Source organism: Pseudophryne corroboree, chromosome 4 (assembly GCF_028390025.1).
Source record: "Pseudophryne corroboree isolate aPseCor3 chromosome 4, aPseCor3.hap2, whole genome shotgun sequence".
In the NCBI taxonomy this organism is placed as follows: domain Eukaryota; kingdom Metazoa; phylum Chordata; class Amphibia; order Anura; family Myobatrachidae; genus Pseudophryne; species Pseudophryne corroboree.
Genome location: NC_086447.1, coordinates 17,895,558 through 17,915,519, shown reverse-complemented (window position 1 = coordinate 17,915,519; position 19,962 = coordinate 17,895,558). Strand labels below are relative to the sequence as shown.

Sequence of the window (19,962 nt, the reverse complement as noted above, 5' to 3'; positions counted from 1 at the left end):
CCTGGTGTCAACCTGTATTATTTCAGTGGACATTGTAATGAGGATGCATCTTGCTGCCTTTCCAATGAAGCAAGTTTTAATCAGTAATAGGTGAAAAACCATTCCTACAAAGGTGTTAATCAGAGACTTGGCTTTGTGGACACTTTTCAGAGAGCAAATGTGTTAGCATAAAAATAAAGCCATAAAATGGAGAGCTGATTAATCACTCAATTGGATTTCTCTGCCTGCATAATTTTTTTTCTCTGCAACCCCATGCTAAATTGTGCTTCCTGTTTTTTATAAAATGACTTAATCAAATCTGACTCTGGTTGCATCAGAGAAGGCCAGATACCCTACACTATAAGAGGTGGTTTGAAATTTTGACTTGTCTACTTAAAGATCACCAAAATTTGATCACACGGTCAATAACATTCCTGGGTGGGATTGAACCACCAACCTTTAGGTTAACAGCCGAACGCGCTAACAGATTGCACCACAGAGACAGCTTGCAAAAGCTTGTACTGACAAAGGCTAAAAAGCATTCATCTAGAAAGTCTCCTAGAAAAAGGTTAAAAAGGCAATAATCTGGAGAGTTTTGCAAGATTTTTCTTCCATTGACCAATGAAGAAACACATTGGTACTTTTACATAATGAAGGAGTACTTCAGGATCTCTTAAACTTACATGAGCAGCAGAGTGGCGCAGCGGAAGCGTGCTGGGCCCATAACCCAGAGGTCGATGGATCGAAACCATCCTCTGCTATGTGCACTTATTTTTTTGTTAATTAAATTCTTCCAAAACTGGGATTGATATTTTGACTCTTTTATTTTTACCTAAAGTACAATAACTTTTAACATTTTAATTTGTTTTAATAGTATATTGACAGCATTGTTTTCTTTCAGAAATCCACTTAATTTTCTTTACCCTATTACTGAAATGGTAATTGACAAAAACAAGCTACATTGTCACCAGAAGAGCAATGCAAAATGTACAATTGATATTTCAAAATCATCTTTCCAGCTTGAATTTCAATGATGCATTGGGGCAACGATTTTGTGAGAAACATCTTCACCCTTAAAGAAAGATTTTCTTAACTTCTTACCTGTGTGCTGATTAGATATCACCTGGTTTTCACATTAAACAGATTCCCACTTGAGAAAGCAGCAAGGATGCAGTGAGGTTTATGTTTCCTGGTGTCAACCTGTATTATTTCAGTGGACATTGTAATGAGGATGCATCTTGCTGCCTTTCCAATGAAGCAAGTTTTAATCAGTAATAGGTGAAAAACCATTCCTACAAAGGTGTTAATCAGAGACTTGGCTTTGTGGACACTTTTCAGAGAGCAAATGTGTTAGCATAAAAATAAAGCCATAAAATGGAAAGCTGATTAATCACTCAATTGGATTTCTCTGCCTGCATAATTTTTTTTCTCTGCATCCCCATGCTAAATTGTGCTTCCTGTTTTTTATAAAATGACTTCATCAAATCTGACTCTGATTGCATCAGAGAAGGACAGATACCCTACACTATAAGAGGTGGTTTGAAATTTTGACTTGTCTACTTAAAGATCACCAAAATTTGATCACACGGTCAATTACGTCCCTGGGTGGGATTAAACCACCAACCTTTCGGTTAACAGCCGAACGCGCTAACAGATTGCACCACAGAGACAGCTTGCAAAAGCATGTACTGACAAAGGCTAAAAAGCATTCATCTAGAAAGTTTCCTAGAAAAAGGTTAAAAAGGCAATAATCTGGAGAGTTTTGCAAGATTTTTCTTCCATTGACCAATGAAGAAACACATTGGTACTTTTACATAATGAAGGAGTACTTCAGGATCTCTTAAACTTACATGAGCAGCAGAGTGGCGCAGCGGAAGCGTGCTGGGCCCATAACCCAGAGGTCGAAGGATCGAAACCATCCTCTGCTATGTGCACTTATTTTTTTGTTAATTAAATTCTTCCAAAACTGGGATTGATATTTTGACTCTTTTATTTTTACTTAAAGTACAATAACTTTTAACATTTTAATTTGTTTTAATAGTATATTGACAGCATTGTTTTCTTTCAGAAATCCACTTAATTTTCTTTACCCTATTACTGAAATGGTAATTGACAAAAACAAGCTACATTGTCAACAGAAGAGCAATGCAAAATGTACAATTGATATTTCAAAATCATCTTTCCAGCTTGAATTTCAATGATGCATTAGGGCAACGATTTTGTGAGAAACATCTTCACCCTTAAAGAAAGATTTTCTTAACTTCTTACCTGTGTGCTGATTAGATATCACCTGGTTTTCACATTAAACAGATTCCCACTTGAGAAAGCAGCAAGGATGCAGTGAGGTTTATGTTTCCTGGTGTCAACCTGTATTATTTCAGTGGACATTGTAATGAGGATGCATCTTGCTGCCTTTCCAATGAAGCAAGTTTTAATCAGTAATAGGTGAAAAACCATTCCTACAAAGGTGTTAATCAGAGACTTGGCTTTGTGGACACTTTTCAGAGAGCAAATGTGTTAGCATAAAAATAAAGCCATAAAATGGAGAGCTGATTAATCACTCAATTGGATTTCTCTGCCTGCATAATTTTTTTTCTCTGCAACCCCATGCTAAATTGTGCTTCCTGTTTTTTATAAAATGACTTAATAAAATCTGACTCTGATTGCATCAGAGAAGGCCAGGTACCTTACACTATAAGAGGTGGTTTGAAATTTTGACTTGTCTACTTAAAGATCACCAAAATTTGATCACACGGTCAACAACATCCCTGGGTGGGATTGAACCACCAACCTTTAGGTTAACAGCCGAATGCGGTTACCGATTGCGCCACAGAGACAGCTTGCAAAAGCATGTACTGACAAAGGCTAAAAAGCATTCATCTAGAAAGTTTCCTAGAAAAAGGTTAAAAAGGCAATAATCTGGAGAGTTTTGCAAGATTTTTCTTCCATTGACCAATGAAGAAACACATTGGTACTTTCACATGATGAAGGAGTACTTCAGGATCTCTTAAACTTACATGAGCAGCAGAGTGGCGCAGCGGAAGCGTGCTGGGCCCATAACCCAGAGGTCGATGGATCGAAACCATCCTCTGCTATGTGCACTTATTTTTTTGTTAATTAAATTCTTCCAAAACTGGGATTGATATTTTGACTCTTTTATTTTTACCTAAAGTACAGTAACTTTTAACATTTTAATTTGTTTTAATAGTATATTGACAGCATTGTTTTCTTTCAGAAATCCACTTAATTTTCTTTACCGTATTACTGAAATGGTAATTGACAAAAACAAGCTACATTGTCACCAGAAGAGCAATGCAAAATGTACAATTGATATTTCAAAATCATCTTTCCAGCTTGAATTTCAATGATGCATTGGGGCAACGATTTTGTGAGAAACATCTTCACCCTTAAAGAAAGATTTTCTTAACTTCTTACCTGTTTGCTGATTAGATATCACCTGGTTTTCACATTAAACAGATTCCCACTTGAGAAAGCAGCAAGGATGCAGTTAGGTTTATGTTTCCTGGTGTCAACCTGTATTATTTCAGTGGACATTGTAATGAGGATGCATCTTGCTGCCTTTCCAATGAAGCAAGTTTTAATCAGTAATAGGTGAAAAACCATTCCTACAAAGGTGTTAATCAGAGACTTGGCTTTGTGGACACTTTTCAGAGAGCAAATGTGTTAGCATAAAAATAAAGCCATAAAATGGAGAGCTGATTAATCACTCAATTGGATTTCTCTGCCTGCATAATTTTTTTTCTCTGCAACCCCATGCTAAATTGTGCTTCCTGTTTTTTATAAAATGACTTCATCAAATCTGACTCTGATTGCATCAGAGAAGGCCAGGTACCCTACACTATAAGAGGTGGTTTGAAATTTTGACTTGTCTACTTAAAGATCACCAAAATTTGATCACACGGTCAATAACATTCCTGGGTGGGATTGAACCACCAGCCTTTAGGTTAACAGCCGAATGCGCTTACCGATTGCGCCACAGAGACAGCTTGCAAAAGCATGTACTGACAAAGGCTAAAAAGCATTCATCTAGAAAGTTTCCTAGAAAAAGGTTAAAAAGGCAATAATCTGGAGAGTTTTGCAAGATTTTTCTTCCATTGACCAATGAAGAAACACATTGGTACTTTCACATGATGAAGGAGTACTTCAGGATCTCTTAAACTTACATGAGCAGCAGAGTGGCGCAGCGGAAGCGTGCTGGGCCCATAACCCAGAGGTCGATGGATCGAAACCATCCTCTGCTATGTGCACTTATTTTTTTGTTAATTAAATTCTTCCAAAACTGGGATTGATATTTTGACTCTTTTATTTTTACCTAAAGTACAGTAACTTTTAACATTTTAATTTGTTTTAATAGTATATTGACAGCATTGTTTTCTTTCAGAAATCCACTTAATTTTCTTTACTCTATTACTGAAATGGTAATTGACAAAAACAAGCTATATTGTCACCAGAAGAGCAATGCAAAATGTACAATTGATATTTCAAAATCATCTTTCCATCTTGAATTTCAATGATGCATTGGGGCAACGATTTTGTGAGAAACATCTTCACCCTTAAAGAAAGATTTTCTTAACTTCTTACCTGTGTGCTGATTAGATATCACCTGGTTTTCACATTAAACAGATTCCCACTTGAGAAAGCAGCAAGGATGCAGTGAGGTTTATGTTTCCTGGTGTCAACCTGTATTATTTCAGTGGACATTGTAATGAGGATGCATCTTGCTGCCTTTCCAATGAAGCAAGTTTTAATCAGTAATAGGTGAAAAACCATTCCTACAAAGGTGTTAATCAGAGACTTGGCTTTGTGGACACTTTTCAGAGAGCAAATGTGTTAGCATAAAAATAAAGCCATAAAATGGAGAGCTGATTAATCACTCAATTGGATTTCTCTGCCTGCATAATTTTTTTTCTCTGCATCCCCATGCTAAATTGTGCTTCCTGTTTTTTATAAAATGACTTAATCAAATCTGACTCTGATTGCATCAGAGAAGGCCAGATACCCTACACTATAAGAGGTGGTTTGAAATTTTGACTTGTCTACTTAAAGATCACCAAAATTTGATCACACGGTCAATTACGTCCCTGGGTGGGATTAAACCACCAACCTTTCGGTTAACAGCCGAACATGCTAACAGATTGCACCACAGAGACAGCTTGCAAAAGCTTGTACTGACAAAGGCTAAAAAGCATTCATCTAGAAAGTTTCCTAGAAAAAGGTTAAAAAGGCAATAATCTGGAGAGTTTTGCAAGATTTTTCTTCCATTGACCAATGAAGAAACACATTGGTACTTTCACATGATGAAGGAGTACTTCAGGATCTCTTAAACTTACATGAGCAGCAGAGTGGCGCAGCGGAAGCGTGCTGGGCCCATAACCCAGAGGTCGATGGATCGAAACCATCCTCTGCTATGTGTACTTATTTTTTTGTTAATTAAATTCTTCCAAAACTGGGATTGATATTTTGACTCTTTTATTTTTACCTAAAGTACAATAACTTTTAACATTTTAATTTGTTTTAATAGCATATTGACAGCATTGTTTTCTTTCAGAAATCCACTTAATTTTCTTTACCCTATTACTGAAAGGGTAATTGACAAAAACAAGCTACATTGTCACCAGAAGAGCAATGCAAAATGTACAATTGATATTTCAAAATCATCTTTCCAGCTTGAATTTCAATGATGCATTGGGGCAACGATTTTGTGAGAAACATCTTCACCCTTAAAGAAAGATTTTCTTAACTTCTTACCTGTGTGCTGATTAGATATCACCTGGTTTTCACATTAAACAGATTCCCACTTGAGAAAGCAGCAAGGATGCAGTGAGGTTTATGTTTCCTGGTGTCAACCTGTATTATTTCAGTGGACATTGTAATGAGGATGCATCTTGCTGCCTTTCCAATGAAGCAAGTTTTAATCAGTAATAGGTGAAAAACCATTCCTACAAAGGTGTTAATCAGAGACTTGGCTTTGTGGACACTTTTCAGAGAGCAAATGTGTTAGCATAAAAATAAAGCCATAAAATGGAGAGCTGATTAATCACTCAATTGGATTTCTCTGCCTGCATAATTTTTTTTCTCTGCAACCCCATGCTAAATTGTGCTTTCTGTTTTTTATAAAATGACTTCATCAAATCTGACTCTGATTGCATCAGAGAAGGTCAGATACCCTACACTATAAGAGGTGGTTTGAAATTTTGACTTGTCTACTTAAAGATCACCAAAATTTGATCACACGGTCAATAACATCCCTGGGTGGGATTGAACCACCAACCTTTAGGTTAACAGCCGAATGCGCTTACCGATTGCACCACAGAGACAGCTTGCAAAAGCATGTACTGACAAAGGCTAAAAAGCATTCATCTAGAAAGTTTCCTAGAAAAAGGTTAAAAAGGCAATAATCTGGAGAGTTTTGCAAGATTTTTCTTCCATTGACCAACGAAGAAACACATTGGTACTTTCACATAATGAGTAAGTACTTCAGGATCTCTGACACTAACATGAGCAGCAGAGTGGCGCAGCGGAAGCGTGCTGGGCCCATAACCCAGAGGTCGATGGATCGAAACCATCCTCTGCTATGTGCACTTATTTTTTGGTTAATTAAATTCTTCCAAAACTGGGATTGATATTTTGACTCTTTTATTTTTACTTAAAGTACAATAACTTTTAACATTTTAATTTGTTTTAATAGTATATTGACAGCATTGTTTTCTTTCAGAAATCCACTTAATTTTCTTTACCCTATTACTGAAATGGTAATTGACAAAAACAAGCTATATTGTCACCAGAAGAGCAATGCAAAATGTACAATTGATATTTCAAAATCATCTTTCCATCTTGAATTTCAATGATGCATTGGGGCAACGATTTTGTGAGAAACATCTTCACCCTTAAAGAAAGATTTTCTTAACTTCTTACCTGTGTGCTGATTAGATATCACCTGGTTTTCACATTAAACAGATTCCCACTTGAGAAAGCAGCAAGGATGCAGTGAGGTTTATGTTTCCTGGTGTCAACCTGTATTATTTCAGTGGACATTGTAATGAGGATGCATCTTGCTGCCTTTCCAATGAAGCAAGTTTTAATCAGTAATAGGTGAAAAACCATTCCTACAAAGGTGTTAATCAGAGACTTGGCTTTGTGGACACTTTTCAGAGAGCAAATGTGTTAGCATAAAAATAAAGCCATAAAATGGAGAGCTGATTAATCACTCAATTGGATTTCTCTGCCTGCATAATTTTTTTTCTCTGCAACCCCATGCTAAATTGTGCTTTCTGTTTTTTATAAAATGACTTCATCAAATCTGACTCTGATTGCATCAGAGAAGGCCAGGTACCCTACACTATAAGAGGTGGTTTGAAATTTTGACTTGTCTACTTAAAGATCACCAAAATTTGATCACACGGTCAATAACATTCCTGGGTGGGATTGAACCACCAACCTTTAGGTTAACAGCCGAATGCGCTTACCGATTGCACCACAGAGACAGCTTGCAAAAGCATGTACTGACAAAGGCTAAAAAGCATTCATCTAGAAAGTTTCCTAGAAAAAGGTTAAAAAGGCAATAATCTGGAGAGTTTTGCAAGATTTTTCTTCCATTGACCAACGAAGAAACACATTGGTACTTTCACATAATGAGTAAGTACTTCAGGATCTCTGACACTAACATAAACAGCAGAGTGGCGCAGCGGAAGCGTGCTGGGCCCATAACCCAGAGGTCGATGGATCGAAACCATCCTCTGCTATGTGCACTTATTTTTTGGTTAATTAAATTCTTCCAAAACTGGGATTGATATTTTGACTCTTTTATTTTTACTTAAAGTACAATAACTTTTAACATTTTAATTTGTTTTAATAGTATATTGACAGCATTGTTTTCTTTCAGAAATCCACTTAATTTTCTTTACCCTATTACTGAAATGGTAATTGACAAAAACAAGCTATATTGTCACCAGAAGAGCAATGCAAAATGTACAATTGATATTTCAAAATCATCTTTCCATCTTGAATTTCAATGATGCATTGGGGCAACGATTTTGTGAGAAACATCTTCACCCTTAAAGAAAGATTTTCTTAACTTCTTACCTGTGTGCTGATTAGATATCACCTGGCTTTCACATTAAACAGATTCCCACTTGAGAAAGCAGCAAGGATGCAGTGAGGTTTATGTTTCCTGGTGTCAACCTGTATTATTTCAGTGGACATTGTAATGAGGATGCATCTTGCTGCCTTTCCAATGAAGCAAGTTTTAATCAGTAATAGGTGAAAAACCATTCCTACAAAGGTGTTAATCAGAGACTTGGCTTTGTGGATACTTTTCAGAGAGCAAATGTGTTAGCATAAAAATAAAGCCATAAAATGGAGAGCTGATTAATCACTCAATTGGATTTCTCTGCCTGCATAATTTTTTTTCTCTGCATCCCCATGCTAAATTGTGCTTCCTGTTTTTTATAAAATGACTTAATCAAATCTGACTCTGATTGCATCAGAGAAGGCCAGATACCCTACACTATAAGAGGTGGTTTGAAATTTTGACTTGTCTACTTAAAGATCACCAAAATTTGATCACACGGTCAATTACGTCCCTGGGTGGGATTAAACCACCATCCTTTCGGTTAACAGCCGAACGCGCTAACAGATTGCATCACAGAGACAGCTTGCAAAAGCTTGTACTGACAAAGGCTAAAAAGCATTCATCTAGAAAGTTTCCTAGAAAAAGGTTAAAAAGGCAATAATCTGGAGAGTTTTGCAAGATTTTTCTTCCATTGACCAATGAAGAAACACATTGGTACTTTTACATGATGAAGGAGTACTTCAGGATCTCTTAAACTTACATGAGCAGCAGAGTGGCGCAGCGGAAGCGTGCTGGGCCCATAACCCAGAGGTCGATGGATCGAAACCATCCTCTGCTATGTGCACTTATTTTTTTGTTAATTAAATTCTTCCAAAACTGGGATTGATATTTTGACTCTTTTATTTTTACCTAAAGTACAGTAACTTTTAACATTTTAATTTGTTTTAATAGTATATTGACAGCATTGTTTTCTTTCAGAAATCCACTTAATTTTCTTTACCGTATTACTGAAATGGTAATTGACAAAAACAAGCTACATTGTCACCAGAAGAGCAATGCAAAATGTACAATTGATATTTCAAAATCATCTTTCCAGCTTGAATTTCAATGATGCATTGGGGCAACGATTTTGTGAGAAACATCTTCACCCTTAAAGAAAGATTTTCTTAACTTCTTACCTGTGTGCTGATTAGATATCACCTGGTTTTCACATTAAACAGATTCCCACTTGAGAAAGCAGCAAGGATGCAGTGAGGTTTATGTTTCCTGGTGTCAACCTGTATTATTTCAGTGGACATTGTAATGAGGATGCATCTTGCTGCCTTTCCAATGAAGCAAGTTTTAATCAGTAATAGGTGAAAAACCATTCCTACAAAGGTGTTAATCAGAGACTTGGCTTTGTGGACACTTTTCAGAGAGCAAATGTGTTAGCATAAAAATAAAGCCATAAAATGGAGAGCTGATTAATCACTCAATTGGATTTCTCTGCCTGCATAATTTTTTTTCTCTGCAACCCCATGCTAAATTGTGCTTCCTGTTTTTTATAAAATGACTTAATCAAATCTGACTCTGATTGCATCAGAGAAGGCCAGATACCCTACACTATAAGAGGTGGTTTGAAATTTTGACTTGTCTACTTAAAGATCACCAAAATTTGATCACACGGTCAATTACGTCCCTGGGTGGGATTAAACCACCATCCTTTCGGTTAACAGCCGAACGCGCTAACAGATTGCATCACAGAGACAGCTTGCAAAAGCTTGTACTGACAAAGGCTAAAAAGCATTCATCTAGAAAGTTTCCTAGAAAAAGGTTAAAAAGGCAATAATCTGGAGAGTTTTGCAAGATTTTTCTTCCATTGACCAATGAAGAAACACATTGGTACTTTTACATGATGAAGGAGTACTTCAGGATCTCTTAAACTTACATGAGCAGCAGAGTGGTGCAGCGGAAGCGTGCTGGGCCCATAACCAAGAGGTCGATGGATCGAAACCATCCTCTGCTATGTGCACTTATTTTTTTGTTAATTAAATTCTTCCAAAACTGGGATTGATATTTTGACTCTTTTATTTTTACCTAAAGTACAGTAACTTTTAACATTTTAATTTGTTTTAATAGTATATTGACAGCATTGTTTTCTTTCAGAAATCCACTTAATTTTCTTTACCGTATTACTGAAATGGTAATTGACAAAAACAAGCTACATTGTCACCAGAAGAGCAATGCAAAATGTACAATTGATATTTCAAAATCATCTTTCCAGCTTGAATTTCAATGATGCATTGGGGCAACGATTTTGTGAGAAACATCTTCACCCTTAAAGAAAGATTTTCTTAACTTCTTACCTGTGTGCTGATTAGATATCACCTGGTTTTCACATTAAACAGATTCCCACTTGAGAAAGCAGCAAGGATGCAGTGAGGTTTATGTTTCCTGGTGTCAACCTGTATTATTTCAGTGGACATTGTAATGAGGATGCATCTTGCTGCCTTTCCAATGAAGCAAGTTTTAATCAGTAATAGGTGAAAAACCATTCCTACAAAGGTGTTAATCAGAGACTTGGCTTTGTGGACACTTTTCAGAGAGCAAATGTGTTAGCATAAAAATAAAGCCATAAAATGGAGAGCTGATTAATCACTCAATTGGATTTCTCTGCCTGCATAATTTTTTTTCTCTGCAACCCCATGCTAAATTGTGCTTCCTGTTTTTTATAAAATGACTTAATCAAATCTGACTCTGGTTGCATCAGAGAAGGCCAGATACCCTACACTATAAGAGGTGGTTTGAAATTTTGACTTGTCTACTTAAAGATCACCAAAATTTGATCACACGGTCAATAACATTCCTGGGTGGGATTGAACCACCAACCTTTAGGTTAACAGCCGAACGCGCTAACAGATTGCACCACAGAGACAGCTTGCAAAAGCTTGTACTGACAAAGGCTAAAAAGCATTCATCTAGAAAGTCTCCTAGAAAAAGGTTAAAAAGGCAATAATCTGGAGAGTTTTGCAAGATTTTTCTTCCATTGACCAATGAAGAAACACATTGGTACTTTTACATAATGAAGGAGTACTTCAGGATCTCTTAAACTTACATGAGCAGCAGAGTGGCGCAGCGGAAGCGTGCTGGGCCCATAACCCAGAGGTCGATGGATCGAAACCATCCTCTGCTATGTGCACTTATTTTTTTGTTAATTAAATTCTTCCAAAACTGGGATTGATATTTTGACTCTTTTATTTTTACCTAAAGTACAATAACTTTTAACATTTTAATTTGTTTTAATAGTATATTGACAGCATTGTTTTCTTTCAGAAATCCACTTAATTTTCTTTACCCTATTACTGAAATGGTAATTGACAAAAACAAGCTACATTGTCACCAGAAGAGCAATGCAAAATGTACAATTGATATTTCAAAATCATCTTTCCAGCTTGAATTTCAATGATGCATTGGGGCAACGATTTTGTGAGAAACATCTTCACCCTTAAAGAAAGATTTTCTTAACTTCTTACCTGTGTGCTGATTAGATATCACCTGGTTTTCACATTAAACAGATTCCCACTTGAGAAAGCAGCAAGGATGCAGTGAGGTTTATGTTTCCTGGTGTCAACCTGTATTATTTCAGTGGACATTGTAATGAGGATGCATCTTGCTGCCTTTCCAATGAAGCAAGTTTTAATCAGTAATAGGTGAAAAACCATTCCTACAAAGGTGTTAATCAGAGACTTGGCTTTGTGGACACTTTTCAGAGAGCAAATGTGTTAGCATAAAAATAAAGCCATAAAATGGAAAGCTGATTAATCACTCAATTGGATTTCTCTGCCTGCATAATTTTTTTTCTCTGCATCCCCATGCTAAATTGTGCTTCCTGTTTTTTTATAAAATGACTTCATCAAATCTGACTCTGATTGCATCAGAGAAGGACAGATACCCTACACTATAAGAGGTGGTTTGAAATTTTGACTTGTCTACTTAAAGATCACCAAAATTTGATCACACGGTCAATTACGTCCCTGGGTGGGATTAAACCACCAACCTTTCGGTTAACAGCCGAACGCGCTAACAGATTGCACCACAGAGACAGCTTGCAAAAGCATGTACTGACAAAGGCTAAAAAGCATTCATCTAGAAAGTTTCCTAGAAAAAGGTTAAAAAGGCAATAATCTGGAGAGTTTTGCAAGATTTTTCTTCCATTGACCAATGAAGAAACACATTGGTACTTTTACATAATGAAGGAGTACTTCAGGATCTCTTAAACTTACATGAGCAGCAGAGTGGCGCAGCGGAAGCGTGCTGGGCCCATAACCCAGAGGTCGAAGGATCGAAACCATCCTCTGCTATGTGCACTTATTTTTTTGTTAATTAAATTCTTCCAAAACTGGGATTGATATTTTGACTCTTTTATTTTTACTTAAAGTACAATAACTTTTAACATTTTAATTTGTTTTAATAGTATATTGACAGCATTGTTTTCTTTCAGAAATCCACTTAATTTTCTTTACCCTATTACTGAAATGGTAATTGACAAAAACAAGCTACATTGTCAACAGAAGAGCAATGCAAAATGTACAATTGATATTTCAAAATCATCTTTCCAGCTTGAATTTCAATGATGCATTAGGGCAACGATTTTGTGAGAAACATCTTCACCCTTAAAGAAAGATTTTCTTAACTTCTTACCTGTGTGCTGATTAGATATCACCTGGTTTTCACATTAAACAGATTCCCACTTGAGAAAGCAGCAAGGATGCAGTGAGGTTTATGTTTCCTGGTGTCAACCTGTATTATTTCAGTGGACATTGTAATGAGGATGCATCTTGCTGCCTTTCCAATGAAGCAAGTTTTAATCAGTAATAGGTGAAAAACCATTCCTACAAAGGTGTTAATCAGAGACTTGGCTTTGTGGACACTTTTCAGAGAGCAAATGTGTTAGCATAAAAATAAAGCCATAAAATGGAGAGCTGATTAATCACTCAATTGGATTTCTCTGCCTGCATAATTTTTTTTCTCTGCAACCCCATGCTAAATTGTGCTTCCTGTTTTTTATAAAATGACTTAATAAAATCTGACTCTGATTGCATCAGAGAAGGCCAGGTACCTTACACTATAAGAGGTGGTTTGAAATTTTGACTTGTCTACTTAAAGATCACCAAAATTTGATCACACGGTCAACAACATCCCTGGGTGGGATTGAACCACCAACCTTTAGGTTAACAGCCGAATGCGGTTACCGATTGCGCCACAGAGACAGCTTGCAAAAGCATGTACTGACAAAGGCTAAAAAGCATTCATCTAGAAAGTTTCCTAGAAAAAGGTTAAAAAGGCAATAATCTGGAGAGTTTTGCAAGATTTTTCTTCCATTGACCAACGAAGAAACACATTGGTACTTTCACATGATGAGTGAGTACTTCAGGATCTCTGACACTAACATGAGCAGCAGAGTGGCGCAGCGGAAGCGTGCTGGGCCCATAACCCAGAGGTCGATGGATCGAAACCATCCTCTGCTATGTGCACTTATTTTTTGGTTAATTAAATTCTTCCAAAACTGGGATTGATATTTTGACTCTTTTATTTTTACTTAAAGTACAATAACTTTTAACATTTTAATTTGTTTTAATAGTATATTGACAGCATTGTTTTCTTTCAGAAATCCACTTAATTTTCTTTACCCTATTACTGAAATGGTAATTGACAAAAACAAGCTACATTGTCACCAGAAGAGCAATGCAAAATGTACAATTGATATTTCAAAATCATCTTTCCAGCTTGAATTTCAATGATGCATTGGGGCAACGATTTTGTGAGAAACATCTTCACCCTTAAAGAAAGATTTTCTTAACTTCTTACCTGTGTGCTGATTAGATATCACCTGGTTTTCACATTAAACAGATTCCCACTTGAGAAAGCAGCAAGGATGCAGTGAGGTTTATGTTTCCTGGTGTCAACCTGTATTATTTCAGTGGACATTGTAATGAGGATGCATCTTGCTGCCTTTCCAATGAAGCAAGTTTTAATCAGTAATAGGTGAAAAACCATTCCTACAAAGGTGTTAATCAGAGACTTGGCTTTGTGGACACTTTTCAGAGAGCAAATGTGTTAGCATAAAAATAAAGCCATAAAATGGAAAGCTGATTAATCACTCAATTGGATTTCTCTGCCTGCATAATTTTTTTTCTCTGCATCCCCATGCTAAATTGTGCTTCCTGTTTTTTATAAAATGACTTCATCAAATCTGACTCTGATTGCATCAGAGAAGGACAGATACCCTACACTATAAGAGGTGGTTTGAAATTTTGACTTGTCTACTTAAAGATCACCAAAATTTGATCACACGGTCAATTACGTCCCTGGGTGGGATTAAACCACCAACCTTTCGGTTAACAGCCGAACGCGCTAACAGATTGCACCACAGAGACAGCTTGCAAAAGCATGTACTGACAAAGGCTAAAAAGCATTCATCTAGAAAGTTTCCTAGAAAAAGGTTAAAAAGGCAATAATCTGGAGAGTTTTGCAAGATTTTTCTTCCATTGACCAATGAAGAAACACATTGGTACTTTTACATAATGAAGGAGTACTTCAGGATCTCTTAAACTTACATGAGCAGCAGAGTGGCGCAGCGGAAGCGTGCTGGGCCCATAACCCAGAGGTCGAAGGATCGAAACCATCCTCTGCTATGTGCACTTATTTTTTTGTTAATTAAATTCTTCCAAAACTGGGATTGATATTTTGACTCTTTTATTTTTACTTAAAGTACAATAACTTTTAACATTTTAATTTGTTTTAATAGTATATTGACAGCATTGTTTTCTTTCAGAAATCCACTTAATTTTCTTTACCCTATTACTGAAATGGTAATTGACAAAAACAAGCTACATTGTCAACAGAAGAGCAATGCAAAATGTACAATTGATATTTCAAAATCATCTTTCCAGCTTGAATTTCAATGATGCATTAGGGCAACGATTTTGTGAGAAACATCTTCACCCTTAAAGAAAGATTTTCTTAACTTCTTACCTGTGTGCTGATTAGATATCACCTGGTTTTCACATTAAACAGATTCCCACTTGAGAAAGCAGCAAGGATGCAGTGAGGTTTATGTTTCCTGGTGTCAACCTGTATTATTTCAGTGGACATTGTAATGAGGATGCATCTTGCTGCCTTTCCAATGAAGCAAGTTTTAATCAGTAATAGGTGAAAAACCATTCCTACAAAGGTGTTAATCAGAGACTTGGCTTTGTGGACACTTTTCAGAGAGCAAATGTGTTAGCATAAAAATAAAGCCATAAAATGGAGAGCTGATTAATCACTCAATTGGATTTCTCTGCCTGCATAATTTTTTTTCTCTGCAACCCCATGCTAAATTGTGCTTCCTGTTTTTTATAAAATGACTTAATAAAATCTGACTCTGATTGCATCAGAGAAGGCCAGGTACCTTACACTATAAGAGGTGGTTTGAAATTTTGACTTGTCTACTTAAAGATCACCAAAATTTGATCACACGGTCAACAACATCCCTGGGTGGGATTGAACCACCAACCTTTAGGTTAACAGCCGAATGCGGTTACCGATTGCGCCACAGAGACAGCTTGCAAAAGCATGTACTGACAAAGGCTAAAAAGCATTCATCTAGAAAGTTTCCTAGAAAAAGGTTAAAAAGGCAATAATCTGGAGAGTTTTGCAAGATTTTTCTTCCATTGACCAACGAAGAAACACATTGGTACTTTCACATGATGAGTGAGTACTTCAGGATCTCTGACACTAACATGAGCAGCAGAGTGGCGCAGCGGAAGCGTGCTGGGCCCATAACCCAGAGGTCGATGGATCGAAACCATCCTCTGCTATGTGCACTTATTTTTTGGTTAATTAAATTCTTCCAAAACTGGGATTGATATTTTGACTCTTTTATTTTTACTTAAAGTACAATAACTTTTAACATTTTAATTTGTTTTAATAGTATATTGACAGCATTGTTTTCTTTCAGAAATCCACTTAATTTTCTTTACCCTATTACTGAAATGGTAATTGACAAAAACAAGCTACATTGTCACCAGAAGAGCAATGCAAAATGTACAATTGATATTTCAAAATCATCTTTCCAGCTTGAATTTCAATGATGCATTGGGGCAACGATTTTGTGAGAAACATCTTCACCCTTAAAGAAAGATTCTCTTAACTTCTTACCTGTGTGCTGATTAGATATCACCTGGTTTTCACATTAAACAGATTCCCACTTGAGAAAGCAGCAAGGATGCAGTGAGGTTTATGTTTCCTGGTGTCAACCTGTATTATTTCAGTGGACATTGTAATGAGGATGCATCTTGCTGCCTTTCCAATGAAGCAAGTTTTAATCAGTAATAGGTGAAAAACCATTCCTACAAAGGTGTTAATCAGAGACTTGGCTTTGTGGACACTTTTCAGAGAGCAAATGTGTTAGCATAAAAATAAAGCCATAAAATGGAGAGCTGATTAATCACTCAATTGGATTTCTCTGCCTGCATAATTTTTTTTCTCTGCAACCCCATGCTAAATTGTGCTTCCTGTTTTTTATAAAATGACTTAATAAAATCTGACTCTGATTGCATCAGAGAAGGCCAGGTACCTTACACTATAAGAGGTGGTTTGAAATTTTGACTTGTCTACTTAAAGATCACCAAAATTTGATCACACGGTCAACAACATCCCTGGGTGGGATTGAACCACCAACCTTTAGGTTAACAGCCGAATGCGGTTACCGATTGCGCCACAGAGACAGCTTGCAAAAGCATGTACTGACAAAGGCTAAAAAGCATTCATCTAGAAAGTTTCCTAGAAAAAGGTTAAAAAGGCAATAATCTGGAGAGTTTTGCAAGATTTTTCTTCCATTGACCAACGAAGAAACACATTGGTACTTTCACATGATGAGTGAGTACTTCAGGATCTCTGACACTAACATGAGCAGCAGAGTGGCGCAGCGGAAGCGTGCTGGGACCATAACCCAGAGGTCGATGGATCGAAACCATCCTCTGCTATGTGCACTTATTTTTTGGTTAATTAAATTCTTCCAAAACTGGGATTGATATTTTGACTCTTTTATTTTTACTTAAAGTACAATAACTTTTAACATTTTAATTTGTTTTAATAGTATATTGACAGCATTGTTTTCTTTCAGAAATCCACTTAATTTTCTTTACCCTATTACTGAAATGGTAATTGACAAAAACAAGCTACATTGTCACCAGAAGAGCAATGCAAAATGTACAATTGATATTTCAAAATCATCTTTCCAGCTTGAATTTCAATGATGCATTGGGGCAACGATTTTGTGAGAAACATCTTCACCCTTAAAGAAAGATTTTCTTAACTTCTTACCTGTGTGCTGATTAGATATCACCTGGTTTTCACATTAAACAGATTCCCACTTGAGAAAGCAGCAAGGATGCAGTGAGGTTTATGTTTCCTGGTGTCAACCTGTATTATTTCAGTGGACATTGTAATGAGGATGCATCTTGCTGCCTTTCCAATGAAGCAAGTTTTAATCAGTAATAGGTGAAAAACCATTCCTACAAAGGTGTTAATCAGAGACTTGGCTTTGTGGACACTTTTCAGAGAGCAAATGTGTTAGCATAAAAATAAAGCCATAAAATGGAAAGCTGATTAATCACTCAATTGGATTTCTCTGCCTGCATAATTTTTTTTCTCTGCATCCCCATGCTAAATTGTGCTTCCTGTTTTTTATAAAATGACTTCATCAAATCTGACTCTGATTGCATCAGAGAAGGACAGATACCCTACACTATAAGAGGTGGTTTGAAATTTTGACTTGTCTACTTAAAGATCACCAAAATTTGATCACACGGTCAATTACGTCCCTGGGTGGGATTAAACCACCAACCTTTCGGTTAACAGCCGAACGCGCTAACAGATTGCACCACAGAGACAGCTTGCAAAAGCATGTACTGACAAAGGCTAAAAAGCATTCATCTAGAAAGTTTCCTAGAAAAAGGTTAAAAAGGCAATAATCTGGAGAGTTTTGCAAGATTTTTCTTCCATTGACCAATGAAGAAACACATTGGTACTTTTACATAATGAAGGAGTACTTCAGGATCTCTTAAACTTACATGAGCAGCAGAGTGGCGCAGCGGAAGCGTGCTGGGCCCATAACCCAGAGGTCGAAGGATCGAAACCATCCTCTGCTATGTGCACTTATTTTTTTGTTAATTAAATTCTTCCAAAACTGGGATTGATATTTTGACTCTTTTATTTTTACTTAAAGTACAATAACTTTTAACATTTTAATTTGTTTTAATAGTATATTGACAGCATTGTTTTCTTTCAGAAATCCACTTAATTTTCTTTACCCTATTACTGAAATGGTAATTGACAAAAACAAGCTACATTGTCAACAGAAGAGCAATGCAAAATGTACAATTGATATTTCAAAATCATCTTTCCAGCTTGAATTTCAATGATGCATTAGGGCAACGATTTTGTGAGAAACATCTTCACCCTTAAAGAAAGATTTTCTTAACTTCTTACCTGTGTGCTGATTAGATATCACCTGGTTTTCACATTAAACAGATTCCCACTTGAGAAAGCAGCAAGGATGCAGTGAGGTTTATGTTTCCTGGTGTCAACCTGTATTATTTCAGTGGACATTGTAATGAGGATGCATCTTGCTGCCTTTCCAATGAAGCAAGTTTTAATCAGTAATAGGTGAAAAACCATTCCTACAAAGGTGTTAATCAGAGACTTGGCTTTGTGGACACTTTTCAGAGAGCAAATGTGTTAGCATAAAAATAAAGCCATAAAATGGAGAGCTGATTAATCACTCAATTGGATTTCTCTGCCTGCATAATTTTTTTTCTCTGCAACCCCATGCTAAATTGTGCTTCCTGTTTTTTATAAAATGACTTAATAAAATCTGACTCTGATTGCATCAGAGAAGGCCAGGTACCTTACACTATAAGAGGTGGTTTGAAATTTTGACTTGTCTACTTAAAGATCACCAAAATTTGATCACACGGTCAACAACATCCCTGGGTGGGATTGAACCACCAACCTTTAGGTTAACAGCCGAATGCGGTTACCGATTGCGCCACAGAGACAGCTTGCAAAAGCATGTACTGACAAAGGCTAAAAAGCATTCATCTAGAAAGTTTCCTAGAAAAAGGTTAAAAAGGCAATAATCTGGAGAGTTTTGCAAGATTTTTCTTCCATTGACCAACGAAGAAACACATTGGTACTTTCACATGATGAGTGAGTACTTCAGGATCTCTGACACTAACATGAGCAGCAGAGTGGCGCAGCGGAAGCGTGCTGGGCCCATAACCCAGAGGTCGATGGATCGAAACCATCCTCTGCTATGTGCACTTATTTTTTGGTTAATTAAATTCTTCCAAAACTGGGATTGATATTTTGACTCTTTTATTTTTACTTAAAGTACAATAACTTTTAACATTTTAATTTGTTTTAATAGTATATTGACAGCATTGTTTTCTTTCAGAAATCCACTTAATTTTCTTTACCCTATTACTGAAATGGTAATTGACAAAAACAAGCTACATTGTCACCAGAAGAGCAATGCAAAATGTACAATTGATATTTCAAAATCATCTTTCCAGCTTGAATTTCAATGATGCATTGGGGCAACGATTTTGTGAGAAACATCTTCACCCTTAAAGAAAGATTCTCTTAACTTCTTACCTGTGTGCTGATTAGATATCACCTGGTTTTCACATTAAACAGATTCCCACTTGAGAAAGCAGCAAGGATGCAGTGAGGTTTATGTTTCCTGGTGTCAACCTGTATTATTTCAGTGGACATTGTAATGAGGATGCATCTTGCTGCCTTTCCAATGAAGCAAGTTTTAATCAGTAATAGGTGAAAAACCATTCCTACAAAGGTGTTAATCA

At 36.5% G+C, this 19,962-nt stretch overlaps 11 non-coding genes across 11 annotated transcripts; all 11 read left to right on the top strand.

The window, feature by feature from the left end:
- The first annotated feature begins 668 nt into the window (after window positions 1-668).
- Window positions 669-740, top strand: TRNAM-CAU (transfer RNA methionine (anticodon CAU)). Its single transcript has one exon. It is a non-coding gene; the product is annotated as a tRNA-Met (tRNA).
- Window positions 741-3,002: 2,262 nt separating this feature from the next.
- On the top strand, window positions 3,003-3,074 carry TRNAM-CAU (transfer RNA methionine (anticodon CAU)). The gene has a single exon. It is a non-coding gene; the product is annotated as a tRNA-Met (tRNA).
- A 1,095-nt stretch (window positions 3,075-4,169) lies between these two features.
- TRNAM-CAU (transfer RNA methionine (anticodon CAU)) lies at window positions 4,170-4,241 on the top strand. The gene has a single exon. It is a non-coding gene; the product is annotated as a tRNA-Met (tRNA).
- A 1,095-nt stretch (window positions 4,242-5,336) lies between these two features.
- Window positions 5,337-5,408, top strand: TRNAM-CAU (transfer RNA methionine (anticodon CAU)). The gene has a single exon. It is a non-coding gene; the product is annotated as a tRNA-Met (tRNA).
- Window positions 5,409-6,503: 1,095 nt separating this feature from the next.
- TRNAM-CAU (transfer RNA methionine (anticodon CAU)) lies at window positions 6,504-6,575 on the top strand. Its single transcript has one exon. It is a non-coding gene; the product is annotated as a tRNA-Met (tRNA).
- A 1,095-nt stretch (window positions 6,576-7,670) lies between these two features.
- On the top strand, window positions 7,671-7,742 carry TRNAM-CAU (transfer RNA methionine (anticodon CAU)). The gene has a single exon. It is a non-coding gene; the product is annotated as a tRNA-Met (tRNA).
- Window positions 7,743-8,837: 1,095 nt separating this feature from the next.
- TRNAM-CAU (transfer RNA methionine (anticodon CAU)) lies at window positions 8,838-8,909 on the top strand. Its single transcript has one exon. It is a non-coding gene; the product is annotated as a tRNA-Met (tRNA).
- Window positions 8,910-11,171: 2,262 nt separating this feature from the next.
- On the top strand, window positions 11,172-11,243 carry TRNAM-CAU (transfer RNA methionine (anticodon CAU)). Its single transcript has one exon. It is a non-coding gene; the product is annotated as a tRNA-Met (tRNA).
- A 2,263-nt stretch (window positions 11,244-13,506) lies between these two features.
- TRNAM-CAU (transfer RNA methionine (anticodon CAU)) lies at window positions 13,507-13,578 on the top strand. The gene has a single exon. It is a non-coding gene; the product is annotated as a tRNA-Met (tRNA).
- A 2,262-nt stretch (window positions 13,579-15,840) lies between these two features.
- TRNAM-CAU (transfer RNA methionine (anticodon CAU)) lies at window positions 15,841-15,912 on the top strand. Its single transcript has one exon. It is a non-coding gene; the product is annotated as a tRNA-Met (tRNA).
- A 3,429-nt stretch (window positions 15,913-19,341) lies between these two features.
- TRNAM-CAU (transfer RNA methionine (anticodon CAU)) lies at window positions 19,342-19,413 on the top strand. The gene has a single exon. It is a non-coding gene; the product is annotated as a tRNA-Met (tRNA).
- Window positions 19,414-19,962: the final 549 nt, after the last annotated feature.